The sequence below is a fragment of the Salvelinus namaycush genome, chromosome 32, assembly GCF_016432855.1.
Source record: "Salvelinus namaycush isolate Seneca chromosome 32, SaNama_1.0, whole genome shotgun sequence".
NCBI lineage: Eukaryota > Metazoa > Chordata > Actinopteri > Salmoniformes > Salmonidae > Salvelinus > Salvelinus namaycush.
The window spans coordinates 23,929,144-23,940,593 of NC_052338.1; positions in this window are offsets into that span (position 1 = coordinate 23,929,144).

An 11,450-nucleotide genomic window follows, 5' to 3' on the forward strand; every position below is an offset into this window, starting at 1 on the left:
ATCAAAAGCACAGCGCCAAGGGTGTAAAACTGTGCAGAGCCAACGGGGAGGAAAGGGGGGAGGCAAAGAAAGACAGAAGAGAGAGTTAACCACAAGCAAGATAAATCTGAGAAACAAACACGAAACACTGGCTGTATCCTCGGGAAGGACTGACTGGAGAACAGATTACACAATGATATTTCCCTCTCTTTCTCACTCTCCCCCTCTCGTCTCTCCCCTCCCACATGACTGGCACTATGTAAACAGGGTCGGCTCCAGGCATAAGCGACATCAGTGGTTGATTAGGGTCCCCGGCCGCTAGGGGGCCCCCGAACCCAAAATAATGGAGAAAAAATATTTTTATAATAATAATTATTCATTCATTAATAAATAAATAGATAGATAAATAGATAGATAGATAGATAGATAGATAGATAGATAGATAGATAGATAGATAGATAGGAGAGAGCGATAGAGATAGATGGATAGCTGGATAGATGGATATATACAGTCTGGAGGTGTGTTGGGTCATTGTCCTGTTGAAAAACAAATGATAGTCCCACTAAGCGCAAACCAGTTGGGATGGCGTATCACTGCAGAATGCTGCGGTAGCCATGCTGGCTAAGTATGCCTTGAATTCTAAATAAATCACCAACAGTGTCACCAGCACAGCACCATCACACCTCCTCCATGCTTCACAGTAGGAACCACACGTGTGGAGATCATCCGTTCACCTACTCTGCTTCTCACAAAGCCACGGCGTTTGGAACTAAAAATCTAAAATTTACACTCATCAGACCAAAGGACAGATTTCCACTGGTCTAGCGTCCATTACTTGTGTTTCTTGGCCCAAACATGTCTCTTCTTATTATTGTGTGTTTTAGCAGTGGTTTCTTTGCAGCAATTCAACCATGAAGGCCTGTTTCATGCAGTCTCCTCTGAACAGTTGATGTTGAGATGTGTCTGCTACTTGAACTCTGAAGCATTTATTTGGGCTGCAATTTCTGAGGCTGGTAATTCTAATCAACATATCCTCTGCAGCAGAGGTAACTCTGGGTCTTCCTTTCCTGTGGCGGTCCTCATGAGAGGCAGTTTCATCATAGTGCTTGAAGGTTTTTGCGACTGCCCTTGAAGAAACTTTCAAAGTTCTTGAAGTTCTTCACTATTATTCTATAATGTATAAAATAGTAAAAATTAAGATAAAACCATGGAATGAGTAGGTGTGTCCAAACTTTTGACTGGTATATATACACAGTATACACACACACACACACACACACACACACATTGAACAAAAATATAAACGCAACATGTAAAGTGTTGGTCCCATGTTTCACGAGCTGAAATAACATTTCTGTTCACACACACACTGCATTCGGTAATTATTCAGACCCCTTGACTTTTTCCACATTTTGTTACGTTACATCCTTACTCAAAAAATATATATTTTAATTGCCTCATCAATTCACACACAATACCCTATAATGACAAAGCAAAAACAGGTTTAGAATTTTGGTCAAATGTATTAAAAATAAAGAAATGGAAATATTCAGACACTTTACTCAGGTGCTATGATGAAACTGTCTCTCAATCGTACCGCCACAGGAAAGGAAAAGTTCATTTGAGTTACCTGCCTCAGAAATTGCAGCCCAAATAAATGCTAAAGTAACAGACACATCTCAACATCAACTGTTCAGAGGAGACTGTGTGAATCAGGCTTTCATTTAAAAAAACTACAAAAATGGAAATATCACATTTACGTAAGTATTCAGACCCTTTACTCAGTACTTTGTTGAAGCACCTTTGGCAGTGATTACAGCCTCCAGTCTTCTTTGGTATGACGCTAGAAGCTTGGCACACCTGTATTTGGAGAGTTCCTTCCATTCTTCTCTGCAGATCCTCTCAAGCTCTGTCAAGTTGATGGGGAGCATCACTGCTCAGTTATTTTCAGGTCTCTCCAGAGATGTTCGATCGGGTTCAAGTCCGGGCTACTCAAGGACATTCAGAGACTTGTCCCTTAGGCATTCCTGCGTTGTCTTGAACCCGATCGAAAACATTTCTGGAGAGATCTGAAAATAGTTGTGCAGCAACGCTCCCCATCCAACCTGACAGAGCTTGAGGATCTGCAGAGAAGAATGGGAGATAGTCCCCAAATACAGGTGTGCCAAGCTTGTAGTGTCATACCGAAGAAGATTCAAGGATGTAATTGCTGTAAGGTGCTTCAACAAAGTACTGAGTAAAGGGTCTGAATACATTTCTTTGTCATTATGGGGTATTGTGTGTAGATTGACACAGATTTCTTTTTTTTATATACATAGAATAAGGCTGTAACCTAACAAAATGTCGTGGCCAAAAGTTGAGAATGACACAAATATAAGTGTGCTGCCTCAGTTTGTATGATGGCAATTTGCATATACTCCAGAATGTTATGAAGAGTGATCAGATTAATTGCAATTAATTGCAAAGTCCCTCTTTGCCATGCAAATGAACTGAATCCCCCAAAAACATTTCCACTGCATTTTAGCCCTGCCACAAAAGGACCAGCTGACATGTCAGTGATTCTCTCGTTAACACAGGTGTGAGTGTTGACGAGGACAAGGTTGGAGATCACTCTGTCATGCTGATTGAGTTCGAATAACAGACTGGAAGCTTCAAAAGGAGGATAGTGCTTGGAATCACTGTTCTTCCTCTGTCAAACATGGTTACCTGCAAGGAAACACGTGCCGTCATCATTGCTTTGCACAAAAAGGTCTTCACAGGCAAGGATATTGCTGCCAGTAAGATTGCACCTAAATCAACCATTTATCGGATCATCAAGAACTTCAAGGAGAGCGGTTCAATTGTTGTGAAGAAGGCTTCAGGGCGCCCAAGAAAGTCCAGCAAGCGCCAGGACCGTCTCCTAAAGTTGACTCAGCTGCGGGATCGGGGCACCACCAGTACAGAGCTTGCTCAGGAATGGCAGCAGGCAGGTGTGAGTGCATCTGCACACACAGTGAGGCGAAGACTTTGAGGATGGCCTGGTGTCAAGAATGGCGGCAAAGCCACTTCTCTCCAGGAAAAACATCAGGGAAAGACTGATATTCTGCAAAAGGTACAGGGATTGGACTGCTGAGGACTGGGGTAAAGTCATTTTCTCTGATGAATCCCTTTTCCGATTGTTTGGGGCATCCGGAAAAAAGCTTGTCCGGAGAAGACAAGGTGAGCGCTACCATCAGTCCTGTGTCATGCCAACAGTAAAGCATCCTGAGACCATTCATGTGGGGGGTTGCTTCTCAGCCAAGGGAGTGGGCTCACTCACAACTTTGCCTAAGAACACAGCCATGAATAAAGAATGGTACCAAAACACCCTTCGAGAGCATCTTCTCCCAACCACCCAGGAACAGTTTGGTGATGAACAATGCCTTTTCCAGCATGATGGAGCACCTTGCCATAAGGCAAAAGTGATAACTAAGTGGCTCGGGGAACAAAACATCAATATTTTGGGTCCATGGCCAGGAAACTCCCCAGACCTTAATCCCATTGAGAATGTGTGGTCAATCCTCAAGAGGCGGGTGGACAAACAAAAACCCACAAATTCTGACAAACTCCAAGCATTGATTATGCAAGAATGGGCTGCCAGTCAGTCAGGATGTGGCCCAGAAGTTAATTGACAGCATGCCAGGGCGGATTGCAGAGGTCTTGAAAAAGAAGGGTCAACACTGCAAATATTGACTCTTTGCATCAACTTCATATAATTGACAATAAAAGCCTTTCACACATGAAATGCTTGTAAATTATACTTCAGTTTTCCATAGTAACATCTGACAAAAAATATCTAAAGATACTGAAGCAGCAAACTTTGTGGAAATTTATATTTGTGTCATTCTCAAAACTTTTGGCCACGACTGTATATACACATACTTTCTTATGGGGGGGCGGACTCAGTTGAGGTCTCAATTTCCTGTTGAGAGTTAGAATAGAAGACTACAACAAGGTGCAATTTCAAAATTTGGTTGTGCATCAGCAGTTTCTCTTTTTATGTCAGTCAGTTCCCATCCACAGTTTTTATGCAAGTAAAGTCATAACATGTATAAAAAAAATAAAAATAAATAAATAAAAAAAAAATCACGACAGCTGTGAGGGACACAGGAAGTTTCGGCATAATTTTATAAATGCCAACAGATCATTTGTTCGTTTGACATGGTGGGATCTTTTTGTGTCTGTAAAATGTATTATGCGAGAAATGGAGGTGTAAATTCCTTTACGCGCAAATAGTGATATAATAACCATCATATCGAAGTAAACTTGGACTCACGCAATGATATGGTGTGTGTGGTCCTCCGACGAAGACACGGGAAACCATGCAGTTTGTTGAGCTACAGATGAAATCAATTGTGATGAACTTCCCAGGGTGCTGAAAGTGCACAGGGATGAGTTTGACGCACCTTTCCAGTAAATGTAGAGTGATCTTATTCTGGTGACATGATGATCAATACTTGACTGCCGTTTGACAACCAAAAAATATTCTTCTCCTTATCCATAATAATCTCATCATGTAGACTAGCCTAGCCGCACTGTTGGCTAGAGCACACGTGCCAAAACCACATTTGCTATTTAACGCAACAGTTTTTGTTACCAACTATCTGTAGAGTTCCGCAACAAGTCAGTTTGGTGGAAACACACCACTGGTGGGAAAATGCACATATTTCATAGCTACTGACAGTCACTCAATTAACCATGTCAGCTAACAATTCTTAGCTGGCTAGACTAATTTACCAATCTATCTAAACTTGTAGTAATCATGGCCGAATGCCGACCGGGCATGCAGGATATGTCACTAGGGGCACTAATTTATTTTGTTTGCCACTCTCACTCAGATATCATTAACATCCCACTGGGCACAGATGTCAGTTCAACGTCTATTTTTTATTTACATTTGGTTGAGTTGTGAACTAATGTGAATTCAACAACAACAACAAAAATCACGTCATTGAATTTAGGTTAAAAGTTGGGTGAAAAAAAATACTATCTTCCTTTACATTGATGACTTTTTGCAAATTCAATTAGTTTTTCGTGTTGGTGCAAATTCATCATATTGACTTTTTTGTTGTTGAAATGACGTGGAAACAGCATTGATTCAACCATAAGTCTTCACAAAATTTGTAGAATTGCAGGAAATCAGCTTTAAAAACTGCAAAAAATGTCTCCATCCAATGGCAAAATGTGTAGAATTGCAGAAAGCTTGCTTTAAATCTACAACATTTTCTCTACTCCCCAAGGCAAAATGTGTAAAAAGGAAATTAACTTTAAAACTGACATTTTTCTCTCCATCATCAAGAGGGGGGCCACTAAAATGTTTTGCTGTGAGGTGGGGGGGGGGGGGGGGGGGCTGCAACCAAATCTCGCTTAGGGCCCCCAAAAGGCTTGGGCCAGCCCTGTATGTAAATTATGATTCAAGATGGTGTGCAACATAAAATAATGGTTTGTTTATTAAATGAGCCACAAAAAGGCCTTCAATTCACCTTCCATCACTGTTTTCATTTCCCCAACCAATTTTCCACATTAGATATGCTGGAAATGATTCTCTAAGGGTCAAAATAACAATAAAAACATTACAATTATGAGAAAATTTTCACAGAGAACTGAATTTATCTGCTTTACTACCTACATACAATACGTGTTCAATAAAAAAATACGATTTCAGGAATTGTTTACAATTGCCCATTTAGTCCTGCTCCAGATTCAATTATATAATTATTAGCCTAGTCTACAATATTGAAGAATTGTGGAGCATTACACTGACACACACTAATACAGATAAACTTTATAACCTCAAAATCCAATTCAATCAGTGCCATAAAAAGCCAATAAGACTGCCCCCCAGCGAGCCGCTGTTTGACAGACACTGACCAACGGTAGACCCCCAGCCGCGCAAAAACGCACCTCGGTTCACTCCGACGACTTAAAACTGCCGGTGTGAAGAACACATTCAATCCACAGCAGATCCATATATTTATCTAAATATATGGCACTGGTCCACGTACATCGAATCCTCTGACCACTCCTCGAATTATGAGTACACCCTACGACAAAGACAGACCAAACATCTCTTGCAGAACGGCTTTCAGCTTGTAGAGGGCTGGTTATGAGAGAACAGACGTGGCCAAATGAGTTTATGCGCCCGTCTCTACCGCGCTCTCGCCCCTCCCTGTGCTGCTTTAGCCTACCTTACGCAGCTAGCTCCCTGCTCGGAATAATTCAGCCTGTTCTGTTGTTCCCAAGAGAATAACTGGAGGTAAACAGCCGACACCAAATACCCTTTTCTCTGACTCGGTTGAGACAGTTCAGACTTGATTTATTTATGGCACGTAGCCTACTCGGCTACACTCGGTCGGGTCTGCCGCTCATATCACAGCAAAGCAGACAGAGCCTCTGCTCATACGAGTGGAGAGAGAGCCGCCCACAACGGTCTATCCCACCCATCTTCATTCTTCAGTTCTCATCTCAGTAAATAATGCTGAACCCGCCAAAAGTTTCTCACTTGCAGGAAGAAATAAGCATTGTCAGGGAAGTGTACAACCGTCTTCCACTAAATCTTTAATTTATCCCCAATGATTATCCTACAATGTAGTTTACCCATTCAAATCGCCAGGGTTGAGAGTGAAATTGAGGAGAATTTCTCCCCTTACTTCAAAGCAATGGAAATATTTGTGCCAATGTTCCATACATTTTTTATATTTTGTGTAAAGAGATTCTTGAAAGTTTATTAAAATGAATAAAGGCTCAGGTCCCCCACACTCTAAAAATTAAGGGTTCAAATCAAATTGTATTTGTCACATGCTCTGAATGCAATAAGTACCGTGAAATGCTTACTTACAAGCCCTTAACCAACAATGCAGTTAAAGAGTTAAGAGAATATTTGCCAAATAAAATAAAATAAAACATTTGAAAAAGTAACACAATAAAATAACAATAAACGAGGGTAGTCAGTGTGCGTAGGTAATTTGTACATAGGTAGGGATAGGTATGGGATGAAGTGACTATGCATTGTAGCAGCAACTATGCATTGTAGGGGGGGTCAATGTAAATAGTCCGGCAGTGTTATGGCTTGGGGGTAGAAGCAGTTAAGGAGCCTTTTGGTCCTAGACTTGGCGCTCCGGTACTGCTTGCCGTGCAGTAGCAGAGGGAAAAGGCTATGACTTGGTTGACTGGAGTCTCTGACAATTTTATGGGCTTTCCTCTGACACCGCCTATTATATAGGTCCTGGATGGCAGGAAGCTTGTTCCCAGTGATGTACTGGGCCTTACGGTCGGATGCCGATCAGTTGCCATACCAGGTGGTGATGCAACCGGTCAGGATGCTATCGATGGTGCAGCTGTAGAACTTTTTGAGGATCTGAGGACCCATGCCAAATCTTTACAGTCTCCTGAGGGGGGAAAGGTTTTGTCGTGCCCTTTTGTGACTGTCTTGGTGTGTTTGGACCATGATATTGTGTTGGTGATGTGGACACCAAGGAACTTGAAACTCTCGACCCGCTCCACTACAGCCCCATCGATGTTAATGGGGGCCTGTTCAGCCCGCCTTATCCTGTAGTCCACGATCAGCTCCTTTGTCTTGCTCACATTGAGGGAGAGGTTGTTGTACTGGCACCATACTGCCAGTTCTCTGACCTCCTCCCTATAGGCTGTGTCATCGTTGTCGGTGATCAGGCCTACCACTGTTGTGTCGTCAGCAAACTTAATGATGGTGTTGGAGTCGTGTTTGGCCACGCAGTCGTGGGTGAACAGGGAGTACAGGAGGGGACTAAGTACACACCCCTGAGGGGCCCCAGTGTTGAAGATTAGCGTGGCAGATGTGTTGTTGCCTACCATTACCACCTGGGGGCGGCCCATCAGGAGGTCCAGGATCCAGTTGCAGAGGTAGGTGTTTAGTCCTAGGGTCCTTAGCTTAGTGATGAGCTTTGTGGGCACTAGATTGTTGAACGCTGAGCTGTAGTCAATGAACAGCATTCTCACATAGGTGTTCCTTTTGTCCAGGTGAGAAAGGGTAGTGTGGAGTGCGATTGAGATTGCGTCATCTGTGGATCTGTTGGGGTGGTATGCGAATTGGAATGAGTCTAGGGTATCCGGGAAGATGCTATTGATGTGAGCCATGACCAGCTTTTCAAAGCACATCATGGCTACCAACGTGAGTGCTACGGGGCGGTAATCATTTAGGCAGGTTACCTTCGGTTTCTTGTGCACAGGGACTATGGTGGTCTGCTTGAAACGTAGATATTACAGACTCGGTCAGGGAGAGGTTGAAAATGTCAGTGAAGACACTTGCCAGTTGGTCCGCACATGCTTTTAGTATACGTCCTGGTAATCAGTCTGGCCCCGCAGCTTTGTGAAAGTTGACCTGTTTAAAGGTCTTGCTCACATCGGCTACAGAGAGCATTATCACACAGTCATCCAGAACAGCTGGTGCTGTTCAACAAGGGTTCTTCTAAGATCCTCAAAGTTCTTTGAAGAACCTTATGGTTCTTGGCACTGAAAATTGCCCCCAAAAGGTTCTTCCAAGAACTCCATAGGAGGTGGGGTTCATCAAGGAACCTCGTTAGTTGGTAGGGGTTCTTGCAGGAACCTAACTGCCCAACTGAAATATTTGGACAGTTAGGACAGCAGGTGCAGGCACTTACCTGAACATTTTTAAGATCTCCTCAATTTAAGGAAAGGTTTGTATGATCTAAATATATATTGTTTTATGATGATACCATCTATCTTTTAATATTTGTGCAAATCTTTCTAAATCTGAAAATGGACACGATTCATTGGATATCAATCAACAAAGAGGTAAGAACATGTATGCTATAAGAATATGTTGAAGGCCAGCTGTATTGGGTGCAGATACAGACGAGGAGATATACAAAGGTATGTCAGCAGATCACTTGCATTATCATCCTCCATTACCTCTTCAATGAAAATCCCATAGACCTCTACATTATGGACAAGGCATGTGTATGAAAACCATTATCAAAACTGCTTTTTTCATTCACATTTACCACAAAAACCAAGGTATAAATACTGTCGTGTGAATGTTTTCTTAATCATCGTTATAATTATTATGTTTTGATTCACAGACCATTCCTACACCTCTGATGAGTATAACAGGAAACCTGTTCGATCACCATGCACTGTAAAATTATTCTGGCTATGGATACGGAGAACATCAACAAGCCAGAGGATATACCCATTGGACTTGGGGCTCTGCTGGGGGTTTACCTCCTATTTAGATTTTTGTATTCTGCTTTGCCACTAAAATCATAATAAACACTAACAACTAAAATATTGTGTTACTGTTATGTGTATTATTATTATAATTAATAATCATAATATGGTGGAGGGTGGGGGTGTTCAAAAATTAACCCCAAAAGGTTCGAGGATCCATTAAAAGGGGTTCTTCTTCAAAGATTTTATAGGGGTTCCCCACAGTTTCAATTTGAAGAACTCCTAAAGGAACCTTTGCTTTTTAAAGTGCACCATATAAATCCATGATGTTTGGCCTGCCATTTGCACTCTAAATAAACAATGAGAGTAAAGTGATCTAATGTTCCCATTTGTTGTTTTCAAATCAAATCACATTTTATTGGTCATGTACACACATTTTGCAGATATTTATCGCAGGTGCAGCAAAATGCTTATGTTTCTGGCTCCAACAGTGCAGTAATACAGAGCAATACACACAGATGCCAAAAAATGTAAATAAATCAAGAAATGTCACAACGAGCAATGTCAGTCTAGAATATAAATATACAATGAAGAAAAATATAAACGCAACATGTAAGGTGTTGATCGCATGTTTCATGAGCTGAAATAAAAAAGCTTATACAGTGGGGCAAAAAAGTATTTAGTCAGCCACCAATTGTGCAAGTTCTCCCACAAAAAAAGATGAGAGGCCTGTAATTTTCATCATAGGTACACTTCAACTATGACAGACAAAATGAGGAAAAAAAATCCAGAAAATCACATTGTAGGATTTTTTATGAATTTATTTGCAAATTATGGTGGAAAATAAGTATTTGGTCAATAACAAAAGTTTCTCAATACTTTGTTATCAATGACAGAGGTCAAACGGTTTCTGTAAGTCTTCACAAGGTTTCACACACTGTTGCTGGTATTTTGGCCAATTCCTCCATGCAGATCTCCTCTAGAGCAGTGATGTTTTGGGGCTGTTGCTGGGCAACACGGACTTTCAACTCCCTCCAAAGATTTTCTATGGGGTTGAGATCTGGAGACTGGCTAGGCCACTCCAGGACCTTGAAATGCTTCTTACGAAGCCACTCCTTCGTTGCCCGGGCGGTGTGTTTGGGATCATTGTCATGCTGAAAGACCCAGCCACGTTTCATCTTCAATGCCCTTGCTGATGGAAGGAGGTTTTCACTCAAAATCTCACGATACATGGCCCCATTCATTCTTTCCTTTACACGGATCAGTCGTCCTGGTCCCTTTGCAGAAAAACAGCCCCAAAGCATGATGTTTACACCCCCATGCTTCACAGTAGGTATGGTGTTCTTTGGATGCAACTCAGCATTCTTTGTCCTCCAAACACGACGAGTTGAGTTTACCAAAAAGTTATATTTTGGTTTCATCTGACCATATGACATTCTCCCAATCTTCTTCTGGATCATCCAAATGCTCTCTAGCAAACTTCAGACGGGCCTGGACATGTACTGGCTTAAGCAGGGGGACACGTCTGGCACTGCAGGATTTGAGTCCCTGGCGGCGTAGTGTGTTACTGCTGGTAGGCTTTGTTACTTTGGTCCCAGCTCTCTGCAGGTCATTCACTGGGTTCCCCTGTCTGGTTCTGGGATTTTTGCTCACCGTTCTTGTGATCATTTTGACCCCACGGGGTGAGATCTTGCGTGGAGCCCCAGATCGAGGGAGATTATCAGTGGTCTTGTATGTCTTCCATTTCCTAATAATTGCTCCCACAGTTGATTTCTTCAAACCAAGCTGCTTACCTATTGCAGATTCAGTCTTCCCAGCCTGGTGCAGGTCTACAATTTTGTTTCTGGTGTCCTTTGACAGCTCTTTGGTCTTGGCCATAGTGGAGTTTGGAGTGTGACTGTTTGACAGGTGTCTTTTATACTGATAACAAGTTTAAACAGGTGCCATTAATACAGGTAACGAGTGGAGGACAGAGGAGCCTCTTAAAGAAGAAGTTACAGGTCTGAGAGCCAGAAATCTTGCTTGTTTGTAGGTGACCAAATACTTATTTTCCACCATAATTTGCAAATAAATTCATTAAAAATCCTACAATGTGATTTTCTGGATTTTCTTTTCTCATTTTGTCTGTCATAGTTGAAGTGTACCTATGATGAAAATTACAGGCCTCTCTCATCTTTTTAAGTGGGAGAACTTGCACAATTGGTGGCTGACTAAATACTTTTTTGCCCCACTGTATGTATTTCTCTTGTCCAGATGGGAGAGGGCAGTGTGCAGTGTATGTATTT